The 15,177-nt window shown below is 51.4% G+C and overlaps 1 pseudogene; it reads right to left on the bottom strand.

Annotated features, from left to right (window-relative positions):
• Window positions 1-14,426, bottom strand: part of LOC146182722 (uncharacterized) — a 146,205-nt pseudogene extending 131,779 nt beyond the window's left edge.
• Between the last annotated feature and the right edge of the window lie 751 nt (window positions 14,427-15,177).

Raw genomic sequence — 15,177 nt, 5'->3', positions numbered from 1 at the left:
ACTACCAGAAGTGAATCTTGTACCGATTACGTCTTTACAAGGCACGTAGATGCAACCAGGACGAACTATGCGTCTTCAAATACCACATTCTGTTCCTCGTTGCCCTGCGCGACAGCATTCCTTACGGGTGATTAAAACTAAGATATTGTTACATATATGACCTGCGCGTTGCTGGATGTTGAAGAAGAGGACGATTAACAGTAGTGCCGCGAAAGGAAGACGAAGCTGAAGAAACCGTTGAGACTTTCCTGAACACTTGCTCTACTGTGCTGTGGACGCTTGGCCTTCACCTGCTGTGGTTTCTGTGCTAGCCTTCTGCCCCGTAGCATCTTGGTGGAGGTGACCAAAGATCCCCGTGCGCACAGATTACCCCTTGCGCTGCCAAAACCTGGATTTGCGCAGTGGCCGTCATCTACCTGGGCTTTCAACGACGTCAACAACTACCACCATGACATCCGAGGCAGCCCCTACCATCGCGGCAACTTCGGCTCAGCCAGTCGTGCTCACAAAAATCCGCCACCCTCCCATATTTAATGGCGAAGACAAGACAGACGTGGAAGATTGGCTGAATGAGAACGAGCGTTGCAGCAAGAACAACCACTGGGACGCGACCATTATGCTGGCCAACATCATTTTCTATTTGGCGGGAACTGCTCGCACGTGGTTCCAAAATTACGAACAAGAGCTGGTGACGTGGGCAATCTGTAAACAAAAGCTTCAGGACCTGTTCGGGAAGCCCATTGGTCGAGCTGTCGCAGCATAAACAAAACTTTCATCTCACATCCAATCCTCTACGGAGTCCTACCTTGCGTATATTCAAGACGTGCTTGCGTTGTGTCGCAAGGTCAACTGCTCAATGACGGAAAATGACAAGGTAGGCCATATCCTCAAGGGCATTGCGGATGATGCGTTCAACATCCTGTTCTGCATGAATTGCTCCACCGTCGACTCAGTGCTTCAAGTCTGTCGAAACTTCGAGCAGGCTAAACAACGACGCCTCGTACATCGCTTTGAGCGCCTTCCAAACACCGCAGCTACATCATCCTGCGATGATCTGGCCCCTTTGCAACAACCTTCCCATCCCACGAACATGACTCGTATCGTCCGGAGAGAACTCGAGGCCTTAGCTCCTAAACCAGTCATGTCTCCGCTACCCGACGCCGTGGCCATGATACAGGCTGTAGTTCGCCAAGAACTTGCAAACGTCGGCCTGTCCTCCAGCCCCGTGTCGCCCACGCCACCATCCCACTCTGTTCCTGTAGTGGCTGCTGCTACTGCCAGCCCACCTTCCCCACGTCGCTACCTTAGTAGCAATCCTGCAGAGTGGCGCACCTCAGACGACAGGCCAATTTGCTTCATTTGCTGTCGCGCCGGTCACACATCGCGTTATTGCCGTAGCCGTACCTTCTTCGCTCCTCGCTCCTATTACAACGCCGACCACCGATACTACCAAGGACCTCGACGCTTCCCTGTCCAACCAGAGGAGCTCCGACCAGTCTACGATGCACCAGGACATTATCTTTCTCAACAAGATGAGACTCGAAACGAAACCGTTCCCCCTGCCCGTCGCACCAGCCGATCTCCATCCCCACTGGCTCGTGGATCCCGTTCACCGGTATCTCGCCGCAGCTCCTCCCCATCACACGCCGGTACCTACTCGGGAAACTAGCGAGTGTAGCGCCCTGGAGTGACGCTGCATTCCCGACCCGGACTGTCAACTCGGAACTGACCCCCGCACCTAGACGAAACCTCGTTGATATTGTCACATTAGGAAATTGTTACGGGGTAGTTCAACTTGTAGCAGAGGGCGGACACCGAAGACAAGGCTTTCCAACGAACGTTCTCTGTAGGCACTAGCCGACGCTGTTGAACGTCGTCTTCTCTCCAAAACTCACGAGAGTCTCCTTCTTCTTTCCTTATGCGTATGCGTTCTTCTTTCCTTATGCGTTGCACAGCCTAATGTGACACTACCCCGGCGGCTGTAAAGCACCGTCCCGGTGCGTACTATCGTCCAAACCAGGGTCCATGTAGTACGGTTTTAGGCGTGCAACATGGACCGTCTCGGTGCGTGGTGTAGAGGCATGGCGGACGGGATGCAAGGGCGCAATTTCGTATGTCACTGGTGTCACTTGTCGTAAAATACAGTAGGGTCCTGTATACCGGGGCAAAAGTTTTTCCGAGAGGCCAACGCGGCGAGCTGGAGTCCAGAGCAGCACGAGAGAGCCGCAAGAATACTCAGTGTTGCGATGACAGGAATCATAGCGACGTTTCTGGGAGTGCTGAGAGGCTGCGAGTCGGTTGCGAGCCAAAACGCGAGCAGCATCAGCTCGGGCTATGGCGTCACGAGCATATGAGCTGGCAGTGGTGACAGACGGGAGCAGGCTGTCAAAAGGAAGCAGAGGTTCACGGCCGTATAAAAGATAGAAAGGGGAGAAGCAGGTAGTGTTGTGACGCGGCGAATTGTAAGCGAATGTCACAAATGGCAGTGTTATGTCCCAGTCGCGGTGGTCATCAGAAACGTACATAGACAACATGTCAGTCAGTGTCCGGTTAAGGCGTTCGGTAAGCCCGTTCGTCTGTGGATGGTAGGCGGTCGTGAAAGAATGACGAACGTTGCACAGCCGTAGGATCTCGTCGACTATACGAGCCAGAAAGCAACGGCCACGGTCGGTGAGCAGTTGGCGGGGAGCTCCATGGACGAGTATAACGTCGTTGAGGAGGAAAGCAGCGACATCAGTTGCACAACTGGTTGGTATTGCTCTTGTGACCGCGTAGCGTGTTGTGTAATCAGTGGCCACCGCAATCCATTTGTTCCCCGATGCGGACAGTGGAAAAGGCCCTAGAAGATCCAGACCCACTCGAGAAAATGGGTCTATGGGGATGTCGATTGGCTGCAGAAGTCCAGCTGGTAAAAGTGATGGCTTTTTCCGGCGTTGACAGCGGTCACAAGCAGCTACGTAACGGCGGACTGCGCGATATAGGCCTGGCCAAAAGAACCGACGACGCACACTGTCGTATGTGCGAGAGACGCCTAAATGACCCGCTGTAGGAACGTCGTGAAGCTGTTGAAGGACGGCTGAGCGTAGGTGCTGAGGGACTACTAGTAGAAGGTCGGGGCCATCAGGTCGCATATTGTGCCGGTATAAGGTGCCGTCGTGGAGCACAAACAAACGAAGAGAAGGGTCATCGCGATCGGCGCTGAGGCGATTGATAATTTCGCGAAGCTGAGGGTCCTGGCGTTGCTCATGGCGAATGTTGGAGAAATCAGAAATAGAGAGCACGCAAGCGTCATTGTCACATTCAGGTTGGCTTGGCGGGTCGACTGGATGACGGGACAGGCAATCGGCGTCTCGATGCAACTGGCCAGACTTATAAATTACTGAAAAATTGTACTCCTGAAGACGCAAGGCCCAACGTCCAAGGCGGCCAGTAGGGTCTTTGAGTGTAGAAAGCCAACACAGTGCGTGGTGGTCAGTGACTACTGTGAATGGCCGCCCATACAAGTAAGGGCGGAACTTTGTAATGGCCCAAACTAGGGCTAAGCACTCACGTTCAGTGATGGAATAATTTTGTTCGGCCGCAGAGAGGAGTCGGCTGGCATAGGCGATGACGCGGGGTAACCCGAGCTGACGTTGTGCGAGAACGGCACCAATTCCATGACCACTTGCGTCGGTGCGCACTTCTGTGGGCGCTGACGGATCGAAGTGAGCCAACACTGGCGGACCGGTGAGGTGGGCAATAAGAGCGACGAAGGCGGCCGATTGTTCGTGGCCCCAGGTAAAGGAGACCTCTTTTTTCAGAAGCTGCGTGAGCGGACGGGCTATTTCTGCGAAGTTTGGTACAAATCGCCGGAAATATGAGCAAAGACCGAGGAAGCTACGCACGTCGCTGCTAGATTTCGGTTTAGGGAAATCCCTTACAGCACGAATTTTGTCGGGATCCGGTTGGATGCCATGGGTGTTGACTAAATGCCCTAGGACCGTGAGTTCCCGGCGACCAAAGGTACACTTCTTGGAGTTCAACTGAAGGCCAGCTCGTCGGAAGACGCCAAGAATAGCCGAAACACGATGGAGGTGGCCTTCAAAGGTTGATGAAAATACGATGACGTCATCGAGGTAGCACAGACATGTGGTCCATTTGAGCCCGCGTAATAGGGAGTCCATCATACGCTCGAATGTCGCAGGGGCATTACATAAGCCGAAAGGCATCACCTTGAATTGGTAGAGGCCATCCGGGGTGACAAAAGCCGTCTTTTCACGATCTCTTTCGTCAACAGAGATCTGCCAATATCCAGAACGGAGATCGATGGAGGAGAAGTATTTAGCACCATGCAGGCAGTCGAGAGCGTCATCGATCCTTGGAAGAGGGTACACGTCTTTCTTTGTTATCTTGTTTAGGTGTCGATAATCAACGCAAAATCTCCAGCTGTTGTCTTTCTTTTTGACGAGTACTACCGGAGACGCCCAGGGGCTGCTCGACGGCTCAATAATGTTGCTTGCCAACATTTTCTCTACTTCGTCCTGAATGATCCTGCGTTCGGAAAGAGCAACTCTGTAAGGCCGTCGATGAATAGGTCGGGCATCTCCAGTATCAATACGATGTGTGACGACGGACGTTTGGCCCAGGGATCCGTGACCGAAATCAAAAATGTCGCTGAATGACCGCAAAAGGCCGGCAAGGGCGCTGGCATATTCGGGACGCAGGTCGGAGGCAACCATGGCTGAGATGCGGTCCTCCGGACTATGTGATGGGACAGGTTGTGCAGGTACGTCGGCGTGACGGTTGGACAGCACTGCAGAAATGGTAAAGGTGGACAAAGGCGACAGCTCGGCAAGGAAAATGCCCTCCGGGAGAACTTGTGAAGATATGCTGATGTTGAGTACGGGAATGTAGGCGAGGTTATTCTCGACGTGTACAATGTTATGAGGTAGGACGATGTTGCGCTGTAGAGTGACGTCGGTGATGGGGTTGACAACGTAGTCGCCGTCAGGAAGGGAGGGAAAAGGTGACATGGGTACGTATACTGCTGCCTCGGGAGGTAGGCGAGTAAATGTACTGGAGCGGAGGCGAGGCTGGGATTGGTCAGCACTGGGGTCGTGTACACAATGGGGCAGGGCTAGGCGCAGAAGTCCGGCGGAACAGTCAATGAGAGCGGAATGGGCTGTTAAAAAGTCTAGGCCTAAAATCACGTCTTGAGGACAAGTATTAAGGACGGCGAAGAGCACAGGGACATGGTGGCCGGCGATGCTAACGCGTGCAGTGCACATTCCGATGATGGCAGCAGTTTTTCCATCGGCAACGCGAACTGTAGAGGTGTTAGCGGGCGTAAGAACTTTTTTGAGGCGCTGGCGGAACGACGAACTAAGAACTGAAATATGGGCTCCAGTGTCAATGAGAGCGGGCACAGGGACTCGATCTACGAGGACATTGATCAGGTTGCGGCGTGGTGCGATGGTCGAAACACAGTTGGCTGTCCGGGTTGGTAACGCAGCGTCACGTCCGGGCGCTGCGTTGCCTAGTTTCCCGAGTAGGTGCCTTGGTACGCTGGGGACAAGCTGCGGCGACGAGTAGGTGATCGGGAATGGTGGGCTTGAGGCGATGGAGAACGGGTAGGACGACGGTCTTGCTCTGTGTTCTCAGTACGAAGATGTGCTGGGGTGACAGAAACGCGTCGTGGTGCATAATAGTTATGGCGGGCAGGGCTGTAATAGGGTTGAGAGGGGGGAACCGGACGGCTGCGGCAATAGCGGGATGTATGGCCAGCTCGACAGCAGACGAAGCAAATAGCCCTATCGTCAGATGTGCGCCACTCCGCAGGATTGCGGGTAGGGTAGCGCGGTGTGTAGGGCGGGGTTGTGGCAGCAGCAGCAACCACTGGGATTGGCTGTGGTGCAGGGGGTGGTGGGGCAGGATTTGAAACGAGGCCCACATTAGCGAATTCTTGGCGGACGACAGCCTGTATCATAGCTATTGTTGCCTGTGCAGGAGGTGACGTATGTGTAACAGGAGTCAAGGCCTCGATTTCTCTGCGGACGATGGTAGTGAGGTTATTCGGACTTGAAGGCTGCTGTAACGTGGGCAAGTCGTCACATGAGGATGTAGTCGCCGTGTTGGGAAGGCGCTGAAACCGATGGACGATGCGGCGCTGCTTCGCCTGTTCGAAACGGCGACAGACTTGCAGGACTGAGTCCACCGTAGAGCAGTCTTTGCAGAGAAGTATATTGAATGCGTCATCGGCGATACCCTTAAGTATATGGCCCACTTTATCATCTTCGGTCATGGAGGTATTCACCTTTCGACACAATGCGAGAACGTCCTGTATGTAGGCCAGGTATGACTCGGTGGACGACTGAGCCCGAGTAGCCAGGTCTTTTTTGGCTGCCAGAGCTCGCCCAATTGGTTTGCCGAATAAGTCCTGCAGTTTTTGTTTGCAGATGTCCCACGTAGGCATCTCCTGTTCGTGATTGGTAAACCAGGTCTTCGCCGTTCCCGCCAGATAGAAGATGATGTTTGCCAGCATTATGCTAGCATCCCAGCGGTTATTCTTGCTGCACCTTTCATATTCGTCGAGCCAATCTTCAACGTCCTTGTTGTCTTCGCCGTTAAAGATAGGCGGATGACGGATTTTGGTTAAAACCATGGGGGCAGCTGGGGTTTCCGTAGCGGGTGATGCGTCCTGGGATGCCATGCTTACTGTGGTAGTCGGTGGGGTGAGCTCAGGGAGATGACGTCCACTGCGCAAATCCAGGTTTCTGGCGTGAAAGTACGAGGAGCTGTGGCAAGGGGAATCGAAAGTACCTCCACCAAGGTGTTACGGGGTAGTTCAGCTTGTAGCAGAGGGCGGACACCGAAGACAAGGCTTTCCAACGAACGTTCTCTGTAGGCACTAGCCGACGCTGTTGAACGTCGTCTTCTCTCCAAAACTCACGAGAGTCTCCTTCTTCTTTCCTTATGCGTATGCGTTCTTCTTTCCTTATGCGTTGCACAGCCTAATGTGACAATATTCTTGTGGACGGAGTCTCCGTTTCTGCCCTTATTGATTTTGGAGCCCACATTTCGGTTCTCAGCTCCTCGCTCCGTCGATGCCTCAACAAAGTCCTCACACCTGCTTCCTCGTCTACCGTTCGTGTTGCTGATATCAACACAACTACTGTCATTGGTATGTGTACTGCGAGAGTTACCATTGCCGACCGCCACATCCCTGTGCTATTTACAGTCCTCACCAGTTGCCCTCATGAAGTTATATTAGGACTCGACTTTTTAACAGAACACTCCGCTCTCATTGACTGTTATTCTGGACTGATTCATCTAGACCTTCCGCTCTGCCCTGACAACAAAGCTCCTGAAACTTCTTCGCTCCGCTACATTTAGTCGCCTACCACCAGAAGCCGCAGTGTATGTGCTGATGTCGCCTTTTCCCTCCGTTCCGGATGGCAACTACGTTGTTTGCCCCATAACTGACGTGACACTTGAGCGTAGCATCGCTCTACCTCACAATATAGTGCATGTAGCGAATAACAGCACTTGTATTCCAGTCCTTAACTTCAGCTCTTTTGTGCAAGTTCTTCCTGAGGGCATTTCTCTCGCCGAACTGACGCCATTGTCGGAGTTTATTGTGGCTGCTCTTTTACGTGACCCTATTGCCGCAGTGCCGACGCGACCTGCACCGTTCCCACCTCAGGAGGTCCGTATATCCGGCATGGTTGCTCCTGACTTGCGCCCTGATCGTGCTAAAGCATTTACGACCCTACTGACATCGTACAGAGATATTTTTTATTTTGGTGACCGACCCTTGGGTCTAACGTCCCTCGTTACACATCGAATCGACACCGGAGACGCCAGCCCAATTCACAGACGACCTTACCGAGTCGCCATTTCTGAACGTCGCCTCATACAAGATGAAGTCAACAAGATGTTGGCAAGGAACATCATAGAGCCTTCCAGCAGTCCCTGGGCATCACCTGTCGTGCTTGTTAAAAAGAAGGACAATACTTGGAGGTTCTGCGTTGATTACCGACATCTCAACAAAATTACAAAGAAGGACGTTTACCCGCTCCCCAGGATAGATGATGCCCTTTACTGCTTGCACGGTGCCAGCTATTTTTCTTCGATTGATCTCCGTTCTGGTTATTGGCAGATCGCTGTTGACGAACGGGATCGAGAGAAGACCACTTTCGTCACACCTGATGGCCTGTACCAATTCAAGGTGATGCCATTTGGTCTGTGTAATGCGCCCGCAACATTCGAGCGCATGATGGATTCTCTTTTGCGCGGTTTCAAATGGACGACGTGTTTATGTTATCTCGATGACGTTATTGTCTTTTCCTCGACCTTCGAGAGCCATCTCCATCGCCTTGAGGCCATTCTTGGAGTCTTCCGAAGAGCTGGCCTTCAGCTTAACTCGAAGAAGTGTAGCTTCGGCCGACGTGAACTCAAGGTGCTCGGTCACGTGGTCGACGCACGTGGCGTTCGACGCGACCCAGACAAAATACGTGCTGTAAGAGCATTTCCTACACCCCGCTGTACCAGTGACGTGCGTAGTTTTCTAGGCCTTTGCTCCTATTTTCGGCGGTTTGTCCCCAACTTTGCGGAGACTGCTCGCCCACTCACCAATCTTCTGAAGAACGACGCTCCATTTTGCTAGGACCAAGAACAGTCTCAAGCATTTTCTGCGCTCATTGCGGCCCTCACCAACCCACCCATCCTGGCACACTTCAATCCCTCAGCACCAACGGAGGTACGCACCGACGCCAGTGGTCACGGTATTGGTGCCATTCTTGCCCAACAGCAGATGGGTCGCACTCGCGTCATTGCTTATGCCAGTCGCCTCCTTTCTGCGGCTGAGAGGAATTACTCGATCACAGAACGTGAGTGCTTAGCCCTCGTGTGGGCCATCACAAAGTTTCGCCCTTACTTGTTTGGCCGCCCGTTCTCTGTCATCACCGACCACCACGCCTTATGTTGGCTTTCTACGCTGAAGGACCCTACTGGTCGCCTGGGGCGTTGGGTCCTCCGCCTTCAGGAATACACTTTTTCTGCCGTCCACAACTCCGGCCGATTGCAGGCTGACGCCGACTGCCTCTCCCGCAACCCGGTAGATCCACCACCCACCAGCGAGTGTGACGATGACACATGTGTATTGGCCATCTCTGACCTTTTAAACATTCGCCATGAACAGCGCTTAGACCCCAAGCTTTGCAGTATTATCAATCGCCTCAGTACTAATCACCTTGATGCAACCCTTGCTTTGGTCGTGCTCCACAACGGCACCTTATACCGGCGGAATATGCGACCAGATGGCGCCGAGCTTCTGCTCGTAGTCCCCGAACACCTGCGCGCCACCGTTCTACAGCAACTGCACGACGTGCCCACTGCGGGTCATCTTGGTCTATCTCGCACGTACGACAGCGTCCGCCGCCGTTTCTTTTGGCCGGGCCTTTATCGCTCTGTTCGTCGTTACGTGGCTTCTTGTGACCGGTGTCAGCGACGGAAGAAGCCATCGGTGGTGCCTGCTGGATACCTGCAGCCGATCGACATTCCAGTAGACCCGTTTTCCCGAGTTGGCCTTGATCTCCTCGGGCCTTTCCCACTCTCTTCGTCGGGGAATAAATTGATTGCGGTGGCCACGGATTATACTACGCGCTACGCTGTCACCCGAGCGATGCCTACCAGCTGTGCAACTGACGTGGCTGCGTTTCTTCTCCACGACGTCATCCTGCTCCATGGTGCTCCACGCCAGCTGCTCACTGACCGTGGCCGTTGCTTTCTTGCTCGGGTAGTCGACGAAATCCTCCGGTTCTGCTCCATTAAGCACTATTTCACCACCGTTTACCATCCACAAACGAACGGCCTCACCGAACGCCTCAACCGCACGCTCACGGACATGTTGTCAATGTATGTATCGGATAATCACCGTGACTTGGATGTTACGTTGCCGTTTGTAACGTTCGCATATAATTCCTCCCGTCACGACACAATGGGCTACTCCCCCTTCTATCTCCTATACGGCCGCGACCCTCCCCTTCCGTTTGACAGCGTACTGCCTCCCACCGTAAATGCCAGCTCCTATGTTCGTGACGCCATATCTCGAGCTGACGCCGCCCGGGTTATTGCTCGCCGCCGACTAGCTTCCTCCCAAAATTCCCAGAAACGCCGCCATGATTCCCGTCACCACGACGTCCACTACTCTCCGGGTTCTCTCATCTTGCTCTGGACTCCCGCTCGTAGAGTTGGGCTGTGTGAGAAGCTCATGCCACGCTACGCAGGACCCTACCGTGTCTTACGGCCAGTCACTCCTGTGACATATGAGATCACCCCTGTGCATCCGCCGCAACAGTCCGCTATGCCACGTACCGAGATCGTTCATGTCGCCCGAATGAAGCCGTACTACACCTGCAGTAGTTCAACATAATGCGCACCGAGACTGTGCTTTTCGGGGGGGGGGGGTAATGTTACATATATGACCTGCGCGTTGCTGGATGTTGAAGAAGAGGACGATTAACAGTAGTGCCGCGAAAGGAAGACGAAGCTGAAGAAACCGTTGAGACTTGCCTGAACACTTGCTCTACTGTGCTGTGAACGCTTGCCCTTCACCTGCTGTGGTTTCTGTGCTAGCCTTCTGCCCCGTATCAATATCTCACAATGTGTACTTTGTATATGCCAACAGAAGATGGGCCGGCACGCATGCTTTCCTGCAGTGAAATAATGTAGACGTAGCCCTGATTAGTTAACAAAGCTTGCGTCAGATAGCTATGTTTGACCATGATAATCCTCTGCCAGTTTTCTACATGCTGATGCGCTGGTTTCTATTCTTAGTGACGCAAGTTTCGATACGTATTGACCACATGGTCCTTCTTGCCCGCTCAGCCCGCGTTTTCTTTTTAAACATTTTCCCCGTTACTATGATGACCGGGTGGCGTGAATGGGGGAGTGGGCGCATACTTGCACTCTGCATGCTATTTTCTGCTATTTTTTCTGTCTCTGACAACGTGTGCCCCGGCGCTGTGGTTCTTGTGCATCTGCTTTTGGTCTTCCTTTCATTTCCCCCCTCATTTCCGAGCTGCCGCACATGGAGCGTATGGGCAGCTTCAAGTGGTGGCTAATTTAGGCGACCAGTGGCACGGGAGTATTGAGCCAACACCCTCTCAATGCTAAGGCCTCTCCACCGGCCGCGTGACGTCACGCCAAGGGACCGTGCCGGCCCCGCGCTCCGCGATTTCAGCGCGCCGCGCCCGTCTGCACTATTCGGGTACTGCCGTACGTAGCTGCCTTATAAGTGATTCGTTCATTTTCATTTTTGTCGTTGCTGCACAAAAGAAATTCGCGAGTTTGTGCGCGCCTTAGGCTATCATATTATCTGCTTTATATATATTTTTTATTGCACGACACCTTATTGTCAAGAAAGTTCGAGCTGCTAATCCAGTTTTCTATAATAAACAATTTAGCATACGGCCGCCAATTTCGCATTATTGGTCATTATAATAAAAAAATGGTTAGTTAATTTCAATTAATCATCTAATTGTTAGGCTCTATCACGAACATGATGTCTGCCGTGCGGTAAAACCCATCTGCACAGACCGCACATGCGTATATCTAGTTGTTAAAGTAGAACTTCGTGAACATTGAAAAAAAAAAAAGCAACGTCTACTGCGCATTGTGGTAGTTTTATTCTGTATTGTGTTTTGCTTAAAGCTTTCTCACACAGCTATAATGACACTCACAATAATGTTGCGCTGTTGAGTATTTGTACAGCTAATCTGACCCTTACAATAAAAAACGACCAGACACCAGCAGTGAAGTGTGCGCAAAGCATTTTTATTGCTTTGGGAGTAAAACTTACTTCTTAAGCGTTGCTGCTTTCCGGGCTGCGGCCTTCTGCTGCGCATTGTCTTGTATGGCATCATTTCTTAGTTTGCAAAAGTTGCTTAAAACAACGTTGGTTGCAACGCGTACTACCAAGCGCAGGAGAGTTTGTGCAGTGTGGGCATTTTCACATGTCTCAATGTCGTGTTCGTCCAGGAGGGAAATCGTCTGTGAAATCACGACACCACGTTGATTTCTACAGGAGAGAAAACCTTCCGCGGTTGCTCCAAAAGACAACTTCTCTGCAACTATTTTAGTCATCAGTACCATGTGAACTGTGCATGGTTGGGGAAACTTCAGCCCTCCTCTCGACAGGTTAGCTATCATGGCAGTATTTTCCGCTTCGATCTCTCGATTTTCAATCACCAATGTGCTGGAGCAAGCAGAACATGAAAGCTTCTTTAAAGCAGCATGAGCAGCGTATCCTGCAATGTAGACAATAGCATCCATGTCAGAGTGGGCGTGTGTAATATCGTCGTCGCTGACAGCCACAGAAAAGTTGCATGGGACAAGATCCTCACTTACGTCTTCAAACTCTGTTTCCTCGCGTGGAAATGTCAAAAGTTTTTGAAGACGAAGCTTTTTCTCACATTCGTAGAGCTGACGCACGGAAATGTGGTACTGTGATTCTGCCAGCTGGCGGTAACGGCCGAACCGGTCTTCTAGCGCATCCGTCTGAAATTTGCCCAGCAGTACGTACTTGAAGTGAAGTTCTTCTAAGCAGTAGCGCGAGAGTTCTACCAGAGAATAGCATGTCAGTCGCAAAGCACTGTGAGTCTCTTTCGTCAGCGAGCCACTGGTGATGTTTATTCTTGCCCAAGCGTCCAACCAGTCCACAACGCCGCTCAGGAAAGCTAACTGTGTGTCATCAACAGACCTTACAGGGTCTTGCATGCTGTCCCTTAGCCTCTGGCCTTTGCAAGGGGTCTTAACATTGACTATTTGCCACCATGTGAGGATAACGTCAATGAAAAGAGCAGTCGACTCAGCTTGAGGAATCTTGAACGCGGAACCATGTGTCCTGAGGGCATTTGAAACAACTGATTAATGACGTCGAGAACGAGCTTTACATTTTGCCGCTCCATTGAGATTGGATTCACGGCTTTTGCGTTCAGTCTGTAAGCAGCCTTCACAAGCGACGTCTTCTCTGAAGAATAAAGCTGCCGCACAGGTGCGAAAGAAGCAGCTTTCATACGAGGAGGCCCTTCAGGTATTGCTCCACTCAAGTCCATTTCAGGGAAATAGAGGCATGTTCCAGGGTTTTTCTGGTTAATCCAATTGTTCCTGATGCACTTCAAGAGATGCACAGGATCGACCACGTAGAAAAGGGGGCGAGCGTTATCGGCTAGATGGGGATAGACAATGCTCACCTGAGGACTTGTAGCAAATAACGACATCATCTTGCGGTTCAGAGCATTGTTGTCGGTTATCACAGCGATAATTTTAAGCCCCATTTTCTCAACATTAATGATTATGTTCTTAGCATGCTCGTGCAAAATTTCTGCGCTCAGTTTGCTCACAGGTAATATGTGAATGACGTCCTTGTTTGCAGAAAGGAGTGATTGTACCATGAACACATGGGCTGTTGTTGCTGGTTCCGTTGAATGAACCGACGATCCTACTATTGTGCCCCCTTTGTAGTCGAAGTACGGTTTTATGTGGATCTCATCGATCATCAGGGTCACTGTCTTCTCGTGGTCTTTCATTGATTTGACTCGTTCTCGCATGTAGGAGAGACAGTGCGGTTGATTTTGCTCTACAAGAGGGTCAGCTTTGTAATTTGAGCAAACACGGCGCAGTGTGGAAGGATGGGGCAGAATGATTCTTGATGCAGCTCTTGTGAAGTGATATGCGTGAGGAGAAATTGAATTCAAAATACTGGCGAATACCAGCAGCTCTGCGCTATACACATGCTGTTTCGCGAGGAGAAGCTCTATCTGCTCAACCAGAAATTTCAGCAAAGAAGACTGTTCTTTCGTCGTATCACTGTCCTCAATGAGGTCTGCAAGCAGTGAACCGACAAACTGCAATACTTTAGCATGTTTCAACTCTTTCGTCACCTCAGGTATAATATACAAGCCTATCTCGAGTTCTTCTAGCAGCAAGGACAGGCTGGAGGTGTCGCATACTTGAGCTGGCAGAATCCTGCCTGAAGGAAGCGACAGAAGCTTCACTCCATTCAAGAAAACAGAAAGTGACAGATCAGGGAGAACTACCAAGGCGCATTTCACATTTGGTGAAGGATCATTCTCGATGAGAAGGAACCTAACGCACTGCTCATCGACAGAAACGGTCCAGAATTTCGTGTTGCAGATCCCAGGCAGCTTAGATTTGAAGTCCCCGTAAGATGAAACTTTGTTTCTTTTCTGTTCAAGTTCATTAGACTGAAGTGACTTCCTCATAGCCTCCTGCAAAGCAGCGTTTTCCCTTCTTGCTTTTTTTGTCTCTGGCGATTCACTCCATCCAGGCGTTGAGGACAAGTATTTTGGACAGTTTGGAAACACAGAAGGCGCAGCATCAATCTTCAACTGTAGTCTGTCACGCTTCACCTCTATTATTTTCCCTGTCTGTTCATCTTGGTGTGACAACGTCGTAATGAAGTCGCCTGCGTGGAAGTGCAGTTCACACACCTGCACGAGAAAATGAAGCAAGGCCATTCGCCATGACTCTCCATTTCCTAAAACACTAAGTAAAAAGAGTTTGAATAGTACACAGCTTTTACATATTTACACAGCTTTTACACAAGCCTTATGCACATCCACAGAACTAAATGCTTCCTGGACAATTCATACATAAGTTAAAGAAGTGATATCATTGCCTACAAAGACAGCATGCCTTTCCGGGAGCGACAGCTCACAACTAAGATAATTACCAGCGCCTATTAAGCAATATTTCAGAGTCTTACCCTCGAATGCTCTGTAGGTGTGAAATCCTTCCGTGGAATGGCTCGCAAGCAGGCTTTTCTTCGTACTTCGTCTCTTGGGAAGCAATAAACACGTACTTTTGGGCCATTCTAGTAGTTCCCGCGGCACCCGGGAACACAGCACCGGCCCATGTTTCACGAAGTTGCACTCGCTACACGGCAGGCATTCAGTTTCCCATTCGTGCGCTAGCACAGGTACGCACGCCACACAAGAAACGGCCACACGAAACAGATACAGCCGTGCGAGGAACGAACAGAAATGCACCCAACGCCTGACTGAAAGACTCAAGCAGCAGCTAGACGCTCACTGCAAGACTGCGTTCGTGTCTGTGCTTGCCCGGGCAAGCGCGAGCACATCGAGGGAGACAACCGAGCGGAGCCGCGCTTGGTGA

This window comes from Amblyomma maculatum, chromosome 7, assembly GCF_055883805.1.
Source record: "Amblyomma maculatum isolate TAMU_Amacu chromosome 7, ASM5588380v1, whole genome shotgun sequence".
In the NCBI taxonomy this organism is placed as follows: domain Eukaryota; kingdom Metazoa; phylum Arthropoda; class Arachnida; order Ixodida; family Ixodidae; genus Amblyomma; species Amblyomma maculatum.
Note: the sequence above shows the minus strand (reverse complement) of the source record. Positions and strands in the feature narration are given on the sequence as shown.